General features: G+C 45.6%; 1 long non-coding RNA gene across 1 annotated transcript; it reads left to right on the top strand.

Annotated features, from left to right (window-relative positions):
* The first annotated feature begins 13,152 nt into the window (after window positions 1-13,152).
* Window positions 13,153-16,202, top strand: LOC115975089. The gene is made up of 2 exons (XR_004088080.1): window positions 13,153-15,774; window positions 15,861-16,202. It is a non-coding gene; the product is annotated as an uncharacterized LOC115975089 (long non-coding RNA).
* The last annotated feature ends 1,572 nt before the right edge of the window (window positions 16,203-17,774 follow it).

Raw genomic sequence — 17,774 nt, 5'->3', positions numbered from 1 at the left:
GAAGACATTGAACCTTCAGTAGCACTAACGGTGGCTGTAATCATAACCACCCCACTAACCTTGGCTATAAATAGAAGAAAGTTGGGAGAAGAAAGGGGTTCAGAAAATTAGAGGGAAGAGAGTAAAGGAGTGAGTATCAACTGGGGCGTTGCTTTGAGTCTCTCTGCCGAGAACGACCCATAGTAGGAAATCTTCAAGCCCACTACAAATAGATTGTGAGCCCATAGTAATCCAAGGCCCATAGGCCTCATACTTGGTTCTTACAATTGGCGCCCACCGTGGGGCCCTCCTACAAAGCTGTGGTTCGACTGAGACTCAAACGACGAGGATGTCTGAGGAGCGTTCAGGAGAGCGTGCACCAAGCGGCTCCATGGGATCTTCTCGGGGGTCAACATGGAGGGAGAGAAGGCAAAAAAGGCGGGAAGATAGGGAGCACTCAAGAAGGGAGGAAGGGTCCGGACAAGGAGAAGGGTCGGCTCAGACACACTGGACGGTTTCGGACGTCTCGGCGCATCGGCAGCATGACGAAAGGGACCGAGAGCTGGAACGGTTACGCAAACTGGTAATGGACTTAGAGTTGGAAGCAAGGGGTCGGCGAGATGAAAGAAATCGCAACTCCCAGCAAAGGAGAAACCAGGGTGAGGCCTCCAGCCGGTCTAATACGCATCGATCCCGAGACCGGTCGCGCTCCCAAGAGTCGCACCGGCAATCACGGGAACCACGCCATCGGCGGAACCGCTCACGGTCGCACGGTTATGATCACCAAGGATCAGAATCACCGGAAGAACGACTGCACCACAATGCCTCCATGGACGCAATGAGCCGGGCTCTGCGGATGGCGGCCCGGTCACCGTTCTCCGATGAAATTGAACGGGCCCCTATGCCGAGCAGATTCACACGACCACCATTCAATTTGTATGAGGGAAGGACAGACCCCGTGGAGCATGTTAGCCATTACATCCACATGATGTCTTTGCATGCGCACAACGATGCATTAATGTGTAAGGTTTTCCCCTCTAGTCTCGGTTCCACGGCACTGAGATGGTTCAATGGTTTGCGGAAGGGCTCCATACACAGCTTTGCCGAGCTGATTCAAGAATTTGGCAGCAGGTTCGTGACATGTAGCCGGGTGCAACAGCCGGTTGACGCACTACTTTCCATGAAGATAAGGGTTGGGGAAACCCTTCGGAGTTATGCCAGCCGATACTGGGAACTCTACAACGAGATTGGTGGAGGAAACGAGAAAATTGCGGCAAGCACCTTCAGAATGGGGCTCCCTGAGGATTCTGAATTACGGGAGTCACTGACGAGAAGACCCCCCGAGGACATGAGGCAACTGATGAGACGCATAGAGGAGTACAAACGCCTGGAAGATGACCGGCTGCAAAGCAGGGGGAAATCTCCTTTAGTGGGGAGATCTCGGCAAAGCGTTTTGCCGGCAAAACCGAAACGAGACTTCAGAATGCAGGGACCAGAGGTGCAGATCGATGGGGTCAATGTGGTGTTTAAAGAGCCAGTGCACAAGATCCTGGAACGGATCAAAAACGAGCCATTCTTCAGGTGGCCGAACAAAATGGGGGGCGACCCATCTCGGAGGAACCAAAACCTGTACTGTACCTATCACAGAGACAAGGGGCACACGACTGAACAGTGCCGGGTATTAAAAGATCATCTCGGACAGCTAGCAAGGGCCGGGTACTTGAAAGAGTTTGTAACAGATTCCGTTGACCGAGAAACCGGGCAGGGATCCCAACAGAAAAGGAATCCCCTTCCACCACCCCTGGGGGTAATCGAAGTCATCCATGCCGCACCAAGAAGGGCAGCAGCGGCAAAAAGGATACTGACAGTAGCCTGCGCGGAAGGAGAATCATCCAAGAAGAAGAAGAAAGGTGGACGGCCGACCATCTCGTTCGGAGAAGACGATTTCGAGGGGACGGTCCAACCCCACGACGATGCTTTGGTGGTGACTGCCCGGATAGGCGGATTCCTAGTGAAGAGGGTAATGATTGATCAAGGAAGCGGAGCCGACGTCATGTACCCGGATCTCTTTGAAGGGCTAGGGTTAAAGACCCAGGATTTGGCGAAGTATGACACGCCGTTGGTCTCGTTTGATGGAAGGGTTGTAATTCCCGAGGGGCAGATCTCTCTCCCAGTGGACATGGAAGGCAAGACAGTTATAGTTACATTTATAGTAGTCCGATCATTCGCACCGTACACCGCAATCCTGGGAAGGCCGTGGATTCACGCCATGGGGGCTGTCCCGTCCACCCTTCACGTGAAAGTGAAATTTCCTACCGAGAATGGAGTTGCCGTGGTAAGGGGGAATCAACAGGTGGCGAGGCAGTGCCTCGTCGCCGCGGTCCGGTGGGAGAAGGAACAGCTCGGTCGAACTGAGGAGAACGAGAAAGAAAATTCATAGCAATTACAGAAACCCCAGGGGGAAGCTGGGGCAGATGTTGCCGAGGAGGTGCTGAAGGTAAGAATTCTCCCAGATGCTGATAAGTATTTCCAGATAGGTACAAGCATGAACGACCGGGAAAGGGTAGATATGTTGCTGTTCCTATTGCAGAACGTGGATGTTTTTGCATGGAGCCCGTATGAAGTGCCCGGCGTAGATCCCGAATTCATTGTCCACAGACTCAACGTGGATCCATTATTCCCCCCAAAGAAGCAGAAACCGAGAAGAGCGTCGAGGGAACACATCGACGCAGTAAACCTGGAGGTACAGCGGATGAAGGATGCCGGAGCCATAAAGGAGATTTTCTTCCCGAAGTGGTTGGCAAACACTGTCGTGGTGAAGAAGAAGAACGGGAAATGGAGAGTTTGTGTGGATTTCACAAACTTGAACAAGGCATGTCCCAAAGACCCATTCCCGATGCCCAAGATTGACCAGCTAGTAGATGCAACGTACGGGCATCCGAGGATGAGCTTCCTAGATGCCTTCCAGGGCTACCACCAGATTGCCTTGGCGCCCGAAGACCGAGAAAAGACTTCATTTATCTCCCCGAATGCAAATTATCACTACGAGGTCATGCCGTTCGGATTAAAGAACGCCGGGGCTACGTATCAGTGAATGATGACGAGAATGTTCCGAGAAAAAATTGGATGCACGGTTGAAGTTTATATCGATGATATGGTGGTGAAAAGCAGAATTGAGTCGCAGCACACCGAAGACCTCCGGGGAGTGTTTGAGATACTACGTCGGCACAAATTGCGCTTGAATGCCGAGAAGTGCACTTTCGGAGTGGGGGCTGGTAAGTTCCTGGGATATCTGATCTCTACTCGGGGAATAGAAGCTAACCCCGACCAGATAGAAGCCGTGAACCGCCTCAAACCACCAAGCAATCCCAAAGAGGTGCAAGTGCTCACTGGAATGCTAGCGGCCCTGAACAGATTCATCTCCAAGTCTGCCGACCGTTGTCGGCCTTTTTACCAGCTTCTGAAAAAGTGGAAGGGGTTTCGATGGGACGAGAGTTGCGATGAAGCCTTTCGAGAGCTAAAGGAGTATTTGGCAAAGGCGCCGAGGTTGACGGCCCTGGAGCCCGGGGAGGATCTGTTTATGTATCTCGCTGTCACCGACCATGCAGTAAGTGCTGTGTTGCTAAGAGACCGAGGAGTGCAGATGCCGGTGTATTACGTGAGCAAAACCTTGGTCGATGCCGAGACGAGGTACCTGCCTCTCGAGAAGTTAGTTTTGGCTCTGGTGCACGCCACGAGAAAGTTGCCACATTACTTCCAGGCACACACAGTGTTCGTCCTCACCGAGTATCCATTGCAGTCACTATTGAAGAGATCAGACTTCACAGGGCGGATTGCCAAATGGGGGACTCGGTTGGGATCGTTTGACATAAGATACCGGCCTAGAAGCTCAGTGAAGGGACAGGTTCTGGCTGATTTCATCGCAGAGTTTACACCCAAGGATGAAGGCAAGATAATCTGTAGTACGGAGATTCGCCCGTGGAGGTTATTTGTGGATGGCGCATCGAATGCTATGGGGGCCGGGGCTGGTATAGTCATAGTCACCCCTGAGGGTATACGACTGGAAGACTCCCTCAGATTGGGGTTCAAAGCCTCGAACAACGAAGCCGAGTACGAAGCCATGCTGGCCGGGTTCAGGGCAGTATTACATCTGGGCCCAAAGGACGTAGAGATCTACTCTGATTCTCGACTGGTGGTTTATCAGATCACTGGGGACTTCGAAGCTCGGGACCCCAGAATGAAAGCTTATCTCAGTACGGCAAAGCAGATTATCGGTCAGTTTAAAATGGCAAAGATATCCCAGGTAGCCCGGTCACAAAACAAGCACGCTGACTCTCTTGCCACGTTAGCCTCATCGGCTATCGAGGATACGCCGAGGCTCATCACGGTAGAACTTGTAAGGGAGCCAAGCATCCATGTGAAGAATGTTCCCGACCAAGTCGGAGTAGAGATTGCGTAGGTGGCAGTGGCTGGTCCAAATTGGATGAGCCCGATCATAGACTTCCTTGCCGAAGATAAAGTTCCGGAGAAGGAGGCCGAGGCCAACAAGATTCGACGAATGGCTCCCAGATTCTGGCTGTCTTCAGACCGAAAACTGTACCGAAGATCCTTCGCAGGCCCTTACCTCTTGTGCCTACATCCGGAAAGAGTCAAAGAGCTTCTAACCGAGCTGCATGAGGGAGTGTGCGGCGGGCATGCCGGGGGACGATCTTTAGCACACAGAGCAATGACACAGGGGTTTTGGTGGCCACAGATGCAGAAGGATGCCGCCGAATACGTTCGAAGTTGCGAACAGTGTCAAAAGCACGCCCCAATGATCCATCAGCCTGCAGGGCAGCTAAATCCTGTCAGCAGCCCGTGGCCATTTGCACAATGGGGGCTTGACATCCTTGGGCCATTCCCCCGGGCAACGGGGAACCGCCGTTTTGTACTGGTGGCTGTAGATTACTTCACAAAGTGGGCTGAAGTTGAAGCCTTGGCTAATATCCGAGATGCTGACGTGAAAAAGTTTGTATGGAAAAACATAGTTACACGGTTTGGGGTGCCGAATTCGCTAGTGACGGACAATGGGCTGCAGTTCGACAGCAATGCTTTCCAGAGCTTTTGTAGTAAGCTTGGCATCAAGAACAAGTATTCAACCCCGGCGTACCCACAAGGCAACGGCCAAGCTGAAGCGGTAAACAAGACTATTTTGAACGGGCTCAAGAGAAGGTTGGACGGAGCGAAGGGAAGATGGGCGGGAGAGCTACCCAGTGTATTGTGGGCCTATCGTACGACCCCCAGGAGATCCACGGGTGAAACCCCGTTTTCCCTGACATACGGCTCAGAAGCAGTAATACCAACCGAGGTGAGCTTATGCAGTGCACGAGTTGCCGGGTTTGACCCCATACAGAACGCCGACCTGATGATGGAACAATTGGATTGGCTAGAAGAACGCAGGGAGGCCGCGACCATACGTCTTGCCGAGTATCAGCAGAAGCTAGCCCAAAGGTACAACCAAAACGTGAAAAGTAGGGAATTCAGTGCCGGGGAACTAGTTTTAAGATTAGTAGTAGGGAACATGCGGGACTTGGCTGCAGGGAAGCTCGCTCAGAGTTGGGAATGACCATACAGAGTCACAGCCATTGCGGGTGCAGGGGCCTACTACTTGGAAGACCTTGACGAGAGGCCGCTCCCCCGACCATGGAACGCCAACAACTTGAAGAAATTCTACGCATAATCATCGGTGTAAGCCAGAACTTGTATTCCATTAAAATTAAGAGCATGATGAATTTTTTTTTTTTCCTTTTTTTGTAGATGCTGTTTTTGATACCTTAACCGCGCACTAAGAGAATTACAGATAAATCTCTAAGGACAGAAACCTGACCCTCGGCTCGATCAATATCGCCAAGCAGGTGGAAACCTTACACATAAATCTCTAAGGACAGAAACCTGACCCTCGGCTCGATCAATATCGCCGAGCAGGTGGAAACCTACAAATGAATCTCTAAGGACAGAAACCTGACCCTCGGTTCGATCAATATCGCCGAGCAGGTGGAAACCTGACACAAATCTCTAAGGACAAAAACCTGGCTCTCGGTTAAACTCAACCTAACAAGCAAATAATCTTAATACGAAAGCTCGATTCCCGGTTCACCGAAGCCTGATGAAAACCTAACCCTTTTTACAAATACTAAGTCAAATAGCGCTCTCAAATTACACAAAGCGCCGCACAATAGGTTCTCGGGGGTACCATTCAATTGAGCAGCCATAGCATTGACGTGATCCAAGCAAAACACATAAATAAATGTAAACTCATTCGACAAATTGAGACGGAAAAAGAAAACGGACCGCTAATTAAAGAAAGCAATTGTGCAATCACCACATCCCGGTGAAATGGGCAAATAAAACCAACAAAATAAAGCAATTGTTCGGTCACCACATCCCGGTGACATAAGCAAGTAAAACTAATAAAATAAAAATAAGCAAGCAAATGAAAGTAAAATCAGCTGGGAGGTTGAGTCGGCGGAGTCACGTCCTGCTGGACGGTCAGAGGAAAGGGCGGGGCCTCACCGAGAAGCTCTTGCACAGTCGGGATACTGGTGACTTCCATCTCTTCGGGCTCGGCGTGAGCATCGATTTGTTCAACCAACTCCCTCATACTAGCCGTCTCCTCCTCATCAATAGCAACCGGGGCTTCCTTAGCGGCAGATGCAGGGCTCGGGAATGGAATCTGGCCGGGGTCTCTCAAATGGGAATCTTCGGGAACTCCCAGTGCTTGGAGAGCAGCAAACCACCCGGCCTCAAAACCCATATTCCGAGCACGAGCTACCACCGGCTCTGTGGAATTTTCGGCATCAGCAAAACCGACATCATACCATTTTTGCTCCGCTGCCGCCAAGCCTGCCCTGAGGTCGGCAATCTCCTCGGCGTTGGAGGTGTTAAGGCTGATGGCTTCGGCTAGCTTGAGCTCCGTCTCATTCTGCTTAGTCAAGAGCTCCGCGTACCTCTTCTCGGCTAACGCCCGGTTCTTCTCTGCAGCAGCAGCCTTCTTTTCGGCAGATTCAGCAGCCTTCAGTTTTTCCTTAGCCGATTTCACAGCTGACTCCCGCGCCCCCCTTTCGCGCTCATTTTCCTCGGCAAGCTCCCGTGCGCGGGCAGCCACAATGTGAGCCATTTGAACGGCCTAAGAGGCAAAAAGGTTAGAAAGGAAGCAAAAGGAAATCTAATTGGAGTAAATAAGACAAAAAAAGTTACCGCAATGGCGTGCCACTCTAACCGACGCCCCACAGACTCCTCGGATCCATCCTCGAAAGCATGCACGTCCTCGGGGAGCTGGAGAGCTTCAGCCAAAGTTTGGGCAATACGGCCACCCTCGCCCTTGTCCCACATCCGAATACAGGCAGTTGAGGGCAAAGGCTTGCCGTCCAAGATGAACTTGGGCTTCCACGCTGGAGCCACTTGGGAAGAGGACGCTCCCCCCGTGCCAGCTTCGGTTTGCGGCTCATGGATAACGACTGAACCTGCCGGACGAGGAGGAGTCTGGACAGCGGCATCCCCTGGGACCGTGTGAGGTTGGTCGGTAACTTTCTGCTTCTTTTTGGCACAACCAGCTTGCGAGGGGGATGGGGGCTGGGGCAATTGACCCCGTCCCTGAGAAGGCGGGGGCTGATTGGGTTGCCGAGCACCGGGCACGAATCGTTCTATTGACATCACCTTCCTCGATACCATCTCTCCGCTAGACCGGACAGCTTCAGCTAGCAGGGCAGCCACTTCTATCGCTTGTTGTTGAGGCACAGCGGCTGGGTTCTCGGGAATGGGCTGCTCTTGCGCCTGTTCTTCCTGCTGTATGGGTTCGTGGGCTAACTCCCTGAGGTGCCGGGATGCTTGCTCTGCGGATTCGTCTCGCAAAGGGGCTAGCTCGTCCGCGCAAGTATACCGCGGTCCAAATTCCCTCGCTTCCCCGGTTGTAAGCTTCGGCGGCAAAAAGTTGACGTACCGGACGTCTATATACGATAGTAGGGGGCTGTCAACTATCAATGCCTGCTTGAAAGGCTGCCAGGTAGAATAAACAGGCTCTACTCCGAGGATCAAGTGAGAAGCCCGTAGTTGCCCGTCCCAATGCACGTATATCTCGGAACGGAGGACGAAGTTTAAATCCTTGGCGTGAACGGGCCTGAGATCCTGCACAAATACTTTGCCGTCTGCAAAAGAACAGGTGACATGTTAGTCTCATATAATGAAGATTGTACGGTGGAAAGAAAATAATTGTATGAAGGGGATGGTACGAACCCACTTCACGCTTTGTAAGGGGGCAAGGGATATCCCCGGCAAACCAATTGCCGCGCACCCTAACAAACTCCCTGGCGGAGTTCCTGTTCGAATCAGGTAGGCATGATATCAGCCGTACTCGAGCATCTCTTGTCTTTAGGTAATAATTGGTGGCCTTGCTCCCACAGAGCCTATACATTTGGTTAATATCGTGGTGGTCTAACTGTAAGTTAAATGTGTGGTTTAGCTTACTGACACAACTAACTACCCGGTAAAAATTTGGGGGGAAGCTGGTCGGGGCACAGCCCATAGTAAGTAAGTGCGTTTACCAGGAGGGGATCTACGGGGAATCTGACCCCACCTTCTAAAATGGACATTAAAGGAAAGAAGGCTGTACCCCGTCCTCGGTGGAGTTCAATATCACTCTCATGGCAGTAGGCCACATCCACGTCACTGGGAATGTTAAATTTACTCCTAAAGGTGGCCAAGGCAGCAGGGGATTCTAAGAGGTAAGAGTAACCCATATCTAACGCCTAAAAACTACGAAAGTGAACTCAAAGAAATAAAGCCGAAGGAACAGGAAAGGGAAGAAAAACTTACTTTAGGTTCTAAGGAGGAAAAGAACACTGAGCAGGCAAGCGCACAGAAATGTGGTCGGCAGAGAGTAAGCACTAAAGATCAGAGGCAGAGGAAAAATAGAATAGTGTTCAGAGGGGGACTATTTATAGAACCAGAAAGAGGTGGGGAAGAAGAAACGCCTAATCGAACAATAAATGGGCACAGCGTACGAGCGACCCAACGAATGCCAAGCGTAACTGATTCGCACGCCGCTTCGGTTCATGAACCGTCAGGCAATGATGACGACTGCGCCTGGCACCGCGAAACGGCGCGTCTTTTGAGATGAATATTAATGAGAAGAGACAGTTCGAAGTCCCAGGCTAGAAGATCCCTGAGGTCAAAAGGCCCAGATAGCTCCTTGATTCTTCTCGGCGACCGAGTATGAATCAAGGGGGGGTTATTGTACGGCACCGAGATCCCAGGCCCATACAGACCCCGGGCCCAACCTCATGCCGTCCTTGAGCACGGGCCCATATAGGCCCTAGGCCCAGTCCTGTGCCGGCCTTAGGCACAGGCCCATCAAAAAGGTCCAGTTCTCCTGCTCCCTTCTTGAAGCTTCTTTGATGAACAAACAAGTGTAAGATATTGGGATCCAAGTGGTGGTCGGTCAAAAGTTCCCGGTCATGTATATAAACCTTTCCCGGGAAGGTGCGATTTGCACGGGAAACTGAATTGCCGAATATAATTGGGCAAGATGGAACCAAGTTCCAAGATCATAAATGCCGCACCGCCCTCCCACCTGAACATCCACTTTAATCAGAAGACATTGGACCTTCAGTAGCACTAACGGTGGCTGTAATCATAACCACCCCACTAACCTTGGCTATAAATAGAAGAAAGTTGGGAGAAGAAAGGGGTTCAGAAAATTAGAGGGAAGAGAGTAAAGGAGTGAGTATCAACTGGGGCGTTGCTTTGAGTCTCTCTGCCGAGAACGACCCATAGTAGGAAATCTTCAAGCCCACTACAAATAGATTGTGAGTCCAAAGTAATCCAAGGCCCATAGGTCCCATACTTGGTTCTTACAGCATGCGTTTGGGAGTATTAGAATAATAATTAAGTGATTAAATTCATTATTTCTTTTACAGCTTAGTTTTTAAGACAATTGGTCATTTATCAATATGCATCGTAATGAACTCATTGTGAGATTAAGCATTCTTATAAGGTGATTTAGAGTGAGAAAGTCTAATGAAGCAGTAACAATTTAGATTGTATGTTTCTTTCATTTCACATAGTGAGAGTATTTGTTTATGTTTGGAAGACTGAAATCTTCAGATTAGTAGAGTTTCACCTAAGAATAAAATCTCTCCCTAGGCTTGGCTACCTAGAATTAGACATAAACGAGGCTCGGCTACCTTGGATCAACCATAGATTTTCTTCTTGTTCTGATGTTGCGCTTTGATGGGGAGTTTTCGCAAATTTTCAATTCAAGCTAAGTTTTTTCAAGTGGTGGTGGAGGAAGGGGGAACCTTTTTTGAGTTACGTATTTTTGAGAGGGGTAGGTATTATTCGAGATCAGTTTGTATGGGGAAAAAAAGCCTGTCATTGGTTGCTGTCAAAATTGGAGCAAACGGTGTTAGATCGTAATTCTAGACATTTCTTTACGTTCAGAGAGGGCGATATTGCGTATACATTCCAGAAGCGTTCTAATGCTTTTGGAAATTATATTGTCGTGACTAAACTTAAGGCTGGGGGTTGTAGGAGATTAATGATCATACCTGAAGGAAAGGTGATGTGTGGGTGGAGGGGGTTTGGCTTTGAGCTGTAGGGTTTAATAACACCCAAAAAACCAATGAAAATCTCAGATGGGATGCACAAGCAGCTGCAATCTAATGTGAATGTTTCTCGTTCTTTTGCAGCAGTGATTAAAGGAGAGAAGCAAAAGACTGTTGTGGCTTTGGATTCTAGGCCTCTTGCCATTGGCAAGGGAAAAAGTATTATTGAAGATCTTTCATTAGTTGTACAAAATCCAGTGAAAGTAGTACGTGACAAGAAGGAAAGGAACAAGAAAAAATTTTCAGAGGGGAAACCGATAAGTAGCGATGAGGGGCAGGTTTAGAGCATTAAAATTCACCCGAAATTAGTGGAAAATTTTCAAACAAGATTGCCGTTATGATTTGATTCAAAATCAAAAGGAAAGCAAGTGAAAAAATCATGGGAATCCCAAGTATTAAGGAGGGGATTAACAATTGTGTGCAATGGACATGAGAGGCGGGTTCGGTGGGGTTTCCATAAAAGAATAGACAAATTAGTCTATTCAACCACATCACTCACAACACATACCCAGATGACCATGGAGTTTTAAAAACAACAGAACCTGCAGTGGGTTTAGTTTAGCCCAGTCACAACAATAACATAGGCCTATCTGAAGCCCAACTAAAGGCTGGATCAACCACGTCACTTATAACACATACCCAGATGGAACAAGGAGTGTTAAAAACAAAAGAACAGATTAAGGGTTCAGTCAAGCCCAGTCACAATAATAACATGGGCCTACCTCAAGATCAAACTAAAGGTTGGGGAAATCATTTTAGCCCATGATAACTGTGAATTCCAGATGGATTTGGGACATCTAGTTATACTGTTTGTTGCCTAGAGTAGTTAGGAACGAGGAGAATCCTTAAAGGCAATAGTGTCATGGTCATGCACTAGAGTTTTATCTCTTTAGCAATGTTCTTTGAGTTAATCGAAGCAATCGATTAGAGTGATTGTCTCTTCTGGGTGTTTGGTGTTTGGGTTGAGATCCGATTTGGTGGGAATTACTCAGGTGTTTACTTGCTCGCTGATGTTGCTGGATCGGGCGATTTTATGGACTGATTCAATCTTCTATACTGTTAGAGAGTTGATGGGTCGGATGAGAGTGACAGAATCAGCGATGGTAGGTGATAGCATTGAGTCACAGGCTTTAGGGTTGGAGGCGCAGACAAAAAGGGGTAATTTAGAGCTAGTGGTATCACTGCCGATGCTAAATTTGGGCTCAGATCTGCTTGGTACTGAATGGGTTGGGCTGGGGGAAGTTGAAGAGTATGGAGCGAGGAGTCCTATACTGTGTACACCTTTAAACACAGTCGATCCATTTTTGCAAGACAATGCTGTTGGAATTTTGGAGATTGATGAAGGCAGATTGGAGGCATCTCGATGGGTTAAATATATAATCTGTGGGTTTAGTAAATTGGTTGGGTTATCTGTGGACAAACATGAGCGACTATGTATTACTTTGTTACTTAAAATTAAGCAGGAATTGGAGGCAGCTAGGGTGTGGAAAGAAGGGGGGGGGGGGAGTGGTTGGTGCTAGTAAAGTGAATACTACAAAAGTGAAAGGTGCCAGGGAACTGCGAAATTTGGTTACTTCGATTAATTATAAGGGTAAGTAGTTTTAGTTGTTGTGCCTTAATTTGGGAGTTTATAGTTTTTACTTTTTAATGAAGCTAAAAATTATTTCCTAGAATGTTCGGGGTTTGAATAATTTTGAAAAGCGTTTGGTAGTGAAGAATCTTCTTAGGGACTGAAAGTGTGATGCAGTTGGTTTGTTAGAGACAAAATTGGGAGTGATGGGCAGATCTTTGGTTGGTGGAATTGTCCTTATTTGAACTTGGTTGCTTTGGATGCTGATCATACGTTTGGTGGGATTCCGGTTATGTGGGATAGGAGGGTTTTGGAAAAAATGGAAGATATGGTGGGGTTGTATTCAATATCTATTAGATAGTGGGGGGTGGTGGATGGTTTTGAATGGGCATGTTTAGGGGTCTATGGGTTGAATGCAGATAGTTTGAGAGACTTCTTGTGGGATGAGTTGATTGGAGTTAGAGTTGCTTGGAATGTACCATGGTGTTGTTTGGGGGATTTTAATGTGATCCGCTTTCCTAGCGAGAAATTGGGTGGTCGTTGCTTTAGTCAGCCAATGTTAAAATTCTTTGAGTTCATAGAGGATATGCACTTGATAGATCTACCTCTTAAAGGAGGGCGTTACACATGGGCTAGAAGTTCAAATATACCTTCGATGTCCAGAATTGATAGGGCATTGGTGTCTATGGATTGGGAAGAGCAATTCTTTGATGTTATTCAGTGGGTGTTACCACGTTGGATTTCTGATTATAGCCTTATTTTGTTAGAGGCAGGAGGAATGGCAAGAGGGAAAAGTCCCTTCAAATTTGAGAATATGTGGTTAAAAACAGAGGGGTTTGTGGAAAAGGTGCAATTTTGGTGGAATTGTTATCTTTCTATGGCACTCCCGGTTTTGTGTTAGCTAGGAAATTGAAGGCCTTGAAGGAGGATATTCGCTTATGGAATTTATAGGAGTTTGGAAATGTAGAAGTGAAGAAGAAGAGATTGTTGGAGGAGTTAGTGAAGTTAGATAGGGGGAAGGAAAGGAGTACAAGGATCACAATTAAGGAGAATATGGAGTGGGATAGAGTGATTTTAAAGGTGAAGCGGTTGGCTTCGTTGGAGGAAATATCGTTGAGATAGAAGTCTAGAGTTTTATGGCTCAAGGAGGGAGATAATAACTCAAAGTTTTTTCTTCGGATGGCTAATTCTCATAGAAGAAATAATTATTTAGGTAATTTAGAGGTGGATGGTGTGGTATATGAAGATGAGGCTAAGGTGGTTGTTCAAGTAGTGGGCTTTTATCAAAAGTTATATAAGGAGACAGAAACATGGCGACCTGTGGTGGATGATTTGAATTTTGATACTATTGGGGAAGTGGAGAGTGGTTTGCTTGAATGGAGACAAAGCCCCTAGACCTAATGGATTTACGATGGCCTTTTTCCATCATTGTTGGAGGGTTATGGAGAGTGATATTTTAGCATTCTTTGATGAATCTAATGTTATTTTAGATTCAAGAAGGAAGAAATTTTACAGGTTGTGCATGATATGGAGGGGGACAAAGCCCCATGACCTGATGGATTTACGATGGCCTTTTTTCATCATTGTTGGAGGGTTATTAAGAGTGATATTTTAGCATTCTTTGATGAATCTTATGATTATGGTAAATTTGAGAAGTCCTTGAATGCTTTGTTTACTGCTCTTATTCCTAAGAAACATAAAGCCTCTAACATTAGAGATTTTAGACCGATAAGTCTACTGAGTAGTGTCTATAAGATGTTGGCTAAGGTCTTGGCTTACCAATTGAGAGGGGTGCTAAATGGTCTCATTTTTTAATCTTAAAATACATTTGTGGGGGGTTGTTAGATTTTGGATTCAGTTTTGGTTGCAAATGAGTGTGTTGATAATCGTATTAGTAGTAAGATACCTGAGGTAATCTGTAAATTGGATATAAAAAAAGTTTATGATCATGTAAATTGGGAAGCCTTGCTTTACTTGTTGCAAAGGATGGGTTTTGGAGTTAGATGGCGACAATGGATCCATACTTTTATCTCAACTATCCAGTTTTTAGTTTTAGTTAATGCTCTCCAGCTAGTTTTTTTCCTAATTTGAGAGGTTTAAGGCAATGGGATCCTTTAAGTCCTATGCTATTCCTTCTGGTGATGGAAGTATTTTCTAGGATGCATAGGCGTATGGAGGAGGTTGGTATTACTAGGGGTTTTAAGGTGCGTGGTGTGGGAGGTGATGAGTTATGCGTATCTCACCTGTTATTTGCAGATGATACCATTTTGTTCTGTAACCCTAGTGTTGAACAATTTCTTCGTATTAGGATGTTACTAACTTGTTTCACAGCAGTTATAGGGCTAAAGATTAATGTTAGTAAAAGTAAGATGGTTTCGGTTGGTGAGGTGAATAATTTGGATGAGTTAGTAGAAGTTTTGGAGACTCTCCCCCTTGGGAAATCTGTGGTTGGTTGTAAGTGATTCTACAAGATCAAGACTCGCTCTGATGGGTCCATTGAGTGATATGAAGCTTGTCTTGTTGCAAAAAGTTTTACACAAGAGTATGAGATTGATTATGAAGAGACCTTTGCTCCGGTTGCGCGAGTCTAATCTGTTTATGCTCTCTTAGCGGTTGTCGCTGCTAGTAAATGGGATCTTTTTCAAATGGATGTTAAAAATGCATTCCTTAATGGGAATTTAAGTGAAGAAATTTATATGCAACCTCCTTTTGGTCTTTTTATTGAATTGGACAAGGTTTGTCACCTTCGACGTGCACTTTATGGCCTTAAATAAGCTCCACAAGCTTAGTTTGCCAAGTTCAGCTCTACCATCTCTTGCTTGGGTTACATTGCCAGTCATCATGATTCTGTCTTATTTCTTTGTCGCACCAATAAAGGCACCATTTTACCTTTCCTATATGTGGATGATATGATCATAATTGGTTATGACCTCAGTGACATTTAAAAACTTAAGGATTTTCTCAGTCAGTAGTTTGAGATGAAATATCTTGGACATTTCAGCTACTTCTTAGATCTTGAAATCACTCATTCCATAGATGGGCTTTATATTACTCAGGCCAAGTATGCTTTTGAACTTTTGTCTTGAGCTAGACTCACTAATATCAAGACTATTAACACTCCAGTTGAACTTAATGCACATTTGACTCCCTTGGGGGTGAAACCATTGTCTAATCCCTCTCTTTACAGATGATTGGTTGGTAGTCTAGTTTATCTCACTGTCACTTGTCCAGATATTTCCTATGTTGTTCACCAGGTGAGCCAGTATCTTTCTGCTCCATGATCGAATCACTATGCTGTTGTTCTGTGCATTCTTCGATACTTAAAGGACACTCTCTTCCATGGTTTTTTCTACACTGTTCAGTCTCCTCTTGTTCTTCGTGCATTCTCTAATACTAATTGAGAAGGAAATTCCACTAATTGCAGGTCCACCATTGGTTATTGCTTTCTTCTTGGTTCTTCTTTGATTTCTTGGTGAAGCAAGAAACAAACCCTTGTGGCCCATTCCAGTACTGAAGCAGAATATCATGCCTTTGTTGATACCACATTTGAGCTCCTTTGGCTATGATGGCTTTTTAAGGACTTAGGTGTGTCTACATTCTCTGCTACTCCTCTTTATTGTGACAATCAGAGTGTCATTCATATTACTCATAATGATGTCTTCCATAAACAGACTAAACACATCAAGATTGATTGTCATTTTATCCATTACCATCTTGTCCATGGTGCTCTCAAGTTGTTCTCAGTTTCTTCTAAAGATCAACTTACAGATATTTTCACCAAGTCACATTTTAAGGGACGCCTTTGTGCTTTGGTTGACAACTTCAAGTTGGTCTTACACCCATCTTGAGTTTGAGGGAGGCTGTTAACGTGTAATAGGACTGTGGGCTTTAGACCCACCTTGTTTGCTTGTATAGCACACATACTTGTACTACACACTCTGCTTCCTATATAAAGGTATTCATATATATTTTATTCTCTGAGAAATACAATACTATTCATTTAGTATTTCTAACCTCATTGATTACACACAGATATCTATAAAATGGCCATCCACTCAGATTGGTCCCCAACTGTTGGAGTACCTAGAATCTATACTAGGTCAAATTCAAACTCCATTGTATATCATTGCTTGGCCTACAATCTCCTTTAATATGTTACAGTGCAAAGTGTTGGTGTGGGTGTGTGTTCCAAACACTTTTATTCTTATTTATTTTCTAGCCGTTGGAAATTTATGAGTAAAATAGCCGTTGGGCAATTATGAGAAAAATAGCCGTTGGGCAATAATTGATAATATAGTCGTTGGGCTTTTAAGGGTTATTAGTAACCAATAAGTATAGACTATTATCTTCATAAGTAGCCTATATAATACTCATCATAACACACTTTCTAAAGTGTCTTTTTTACTACTCTATATTTTAGATATACACAAGTCTACTATCTTTCTCTCCCACAAATTTTTCTACAAGAATATTTGTTCTAAGGAAAGGCAATAGGTGGTTGTTCTTAAACCTTTTGTTAGTGGAAGTGCATACATCACAAAGGTCGACGCCATAGTCTAATCCTGGGGGGTTGTTTGGCCAAGAGAACCAATCACACCGAGTTTTACTTTGGGTGGCACGAATCAACCTTTAAGGACAACGCTTTCGCTGCGTGATTCTATAGCATTGTGAGATTGTTCTAAATTTCTTTTTATTTTATGTTCTTGCTAATTATTTGGGATATTATTTTTTGTATCAAAACTTGTTTATTCCCTAAAATATTTCCAACACAAAGTTTGGGTTTCATTTTCAGACGAAGATATAGAGAGGATGATTACCCGTGGTAGACAACTAAGGTGTCTATGGGGTTATGCTCCCGAATCAGAGCCATGTTCAACACTGCATGGGATTCTGTGGGAACTTCAAAGGAAAGTTAGGCATTTTCACCAGTCAGTTAAGACATTTTGGCTACACAACGGATCTATTGTAAATAGAAACCTTGTGGAATTCTCCCTCGGAAACCTCCAATGCTTTTGCCTTGATCATGGTTGGAGATGATCCCTTTGCTTGCCTGTATCATTTCTTTACAAAGCTAGACTTCATATTTTATTCATGTCAAGTATAGATTTTCTCAGGTTGAGCATCCCCCTCTTTTTTTCTTCCTTTTCCGCTTTAATCTCTTTTAAATGTAATGTTATGTATAGACTATAGACATACTTAGGTAGATTATATGGAAGAAATTGTAGATGATCTAATCCTCGCGTTCAATACTGTGTTGCCTCTTGGCAAGTTTTTCTCACTATCATAGTTGCAGGCGTTCTCCACGTTCAATTCACTAATTTTTTGTCTTTTTTTGTTGGGGGGGGGGGGAATTTCAAGATGCTTTACTTGCAACTATCATAGTGAATTAGAGGGCCAAAATGGCCAAATGGCCATAAAATCCTAAGTATATAGTTAGTAGTTATAGTTACCAAACTATATTATTTACTAACATTTCGAGTCTTAAAGACTCGATTTTGGCCTATAAATCGAGTCATATTTTTCCATATGGAGACCACATGAAAATCGAGTCTCTAAGACCAAAAACAGAGAAGAACCCAGACCCA

This window comes from Quercus lobata, chromosome 2 (assembly GCF_001633185.2).
Source record: "Quercus lobata isolate SW786 chromosome 2, ValleyOak3.0 Primary Assembly, whole genome shotgun sequence".
NCBI lineage: Eukaryota > Viridiplantae > Streptophyta > Magnoliopsida > Fagales > Fagaceae > Quercus > Quercus lobata.
Note: the sequence above shows the minus strand (reverse complement) of the source record. Positions and strands in the feature narration are given on the sequence as shown.